Genomic DNA, 2,375 nt, shown 5'->3' on the forward strand with positions numbered 1-2,375 from the left:
ATAAGGAAGTATGTCTCTAATTCACCCTGGCATGGTGCCTGGCACATAGTCAGTATCCAAGAAAGTTCATAATTTATAAATGAATGGATAAACCGAGGCCAGTATGAATGGTAATATTGGAAACAGGTGCAAGTCTATACTTTTTTTTTTTTTTGCATGTGATTGTAAATTAGTAAACCTTGTGGAGGACAAACTGGCAATACGTATTAAAATTTTAAAGGTGAAACCCCTTTAACCTTTCAGCCAACAATTCCAAGCCTAAGAATTAATGCAGTAAACTCCATATTACCCACCTCAGGAAAACCCACCAGTGATTTGCCCAAGTCAAGTTATTCATCCTCATGCTTCCCTGTGCTTTTTCTTCATAATATTTATCAAAAAAATAATTAAATGGCTCACTAGTCCTCCTCCTTTAAAGCAGGGACCAAGCATTTATAGGTTCTTAGTATATATTTGTTACATGAGTAATAATTTATATGAGTAATTATAACAAGTAAATATATGTATATACACACATTTCGTATTATAACAGTGATTACTGCACCACTCTTATAGTAGTAAAAAAAACCAGAAACAATCTAATGTCCATTTATAGGAATGTGGTTAAAAAGGATTCTACTGAGCATCTGTATACCTTCTTTGGACAAATGTCTATTTTGCCCATTTTTAAATCATGTTGAGTTGTTTGTTGTTGAGTTTTAGAAGCTCTTTATATATCTGGACATAAAAAGATTGTCAGACAGAAAATCTGCAAATATTTGCTCCCATTCTATGACTTGCCTTTTTATTCCATTTATAGTGTACATTGATGTACAAAAATACTTTTTAAATTTTGATGAAGATCAATTTATCTATTTTCCCTTTTATTGTCTGTGTGTTTGGTGTCATATCCAAGAAATCATTGCCAAATCTATTATCGTGAAGTTTTTCCCCTATATTTTCTTCCAAGAGTTTTGTAGTTGTAGTTTTTGTGTTTAGGTCTTTGATCCATTTTGAGTTAGTTTTTGTATATGCTCTCAGCTAAGGGTCCAACTTCATTCTTTTGCATGTGGATATCCAATTTTCCCAGCACCATTTGTTGAAAAGATTGTCTTTTCTCCCTTCCAGTGGTAGTGGCACCCTTGTTGGAAATCATTTGACCACATATGCAAAAATTTACTTTTGGGCTTTCTATTCTGTCCCACTATTTATATGTCTGTCTTTATGCCAGTACCACGCTGTTTTGATCATTGTTCCTTTGTAGTGAGTTTTAAAGTCAGGAAGTTTGAGTCCTCCAACTTCGTTCTTCTTTTTCAAGATTGTTTTGGCTATTTAGAGTTCCTTGTCATTTTCTATAAATTTTAAGATGGACTTTCTATTTCTGCCAAAAAAATCATTGAGATTTTGATACGGATTGCATTGTACCAGTAGATCACACTGGGTAATAAGTACATGAAAAGTTATACATGAGGCACAGTCAAAAACTCACATATAACTTTCAATTCCCCAAAAACTTAACTACTAATAGCCCACTGCTAACCAGAAGGCTTATCAATAAAATAAAACACTAATTAACATACATTTTCTATGTTATATGTCTTATATACTGTATTCTTACAATAAACTAAGCTAGAGACAAAAGTTACTAAAGAAAACATAAGAAAGATAAAATATATTTACTCTTCATTAAGTGGAAAAGGATAATCACAACGGTCTTCATCCTCATCATCTTCACATTGAGTGGGCTGAGGAGGAGGAGTGGAGGAGGGGTTGGTCTTGTTGTATCAGGGGTGGCAGAGGTGGAAGAAAATCCATGTGTAAATGGACCTGTACAGTTCAGCTCCGAGTTGTTCAAGGATCAACTGAAAATGCATGCACTATAAAAATGGATTTGATCTAAAATATTAAAAGATGTACAACTGCTAGCTGGAAAGGAAAACAAGGAAGCTGCAGATCAGTATTACAAAGTGTTTCCTTTTTACACTTGATCTTAGCCAAAAGGCCGAGAAGCGATAAAGTGTTTCCTTTTTACAATCTGTAAGTATTGAAGTGTACATGAATAGATACCTTTAAGTGTGTAGAAGAGAATGTCATTAACTGAGACAAACCCAATTGTTAGCAATCTGTTTATCCATGAGAAATAGGATGCAAGACAACTTTCCTTTTCTGCTGATACACATCAGTATTGTTTTAACTTTTTGTAACACATATATTATTTTTATAAATAAAATATCTTACCTATAAATAATAAATATTTACTTTATTAGTAAATAAAGAAAACAAAACCAACAATGGGGAAGACTTTGAGGATAGAATTCCCAGAGCCGTCAGCTCTGCTGCACTTGCTGTGTCTCTGGTGTCTGAGGTCACTCTCCTTGGCACTGGGATGTCCTGCC

General features: G+C 33.9%; 1 non-coding gene across 1 annotated transcript; it reads right to left on the reverse strand.

Moving 5' to 3' along the window:
• Nucleotides 1-1,799: 1,799 nt before the first annotated feature.
• Nucleotides 1,800-1,993, reverse strand: LOC129461808 (U2 spliceosomal RNA). The gene has a single exon (XR_008650692.2). It is a non-coding gene; the product is annotated as a U2 spliceosomal RNA (small nuclear RNA).
• Nucleotides 1,994-2,375: the final 382 nt, after the last annotated feature.

This window comes from Symphalangus syndactylus, chromosome 1 (genome assembly GCF_028878055.3).
Source record: "Symphalangus syndactylus isolate Jambi chromosome 1, NHGRI_mSymSyn1-v2.1_pri, whole genome shotgun sequence".
NCBI classification, from domain to species: domain Eukaryota; kingdom Metazoa; phylum Chordata; class Mammalia; order Primates; family Hylobatidae; genus Symphalangus; species Symphalangus syndactylus.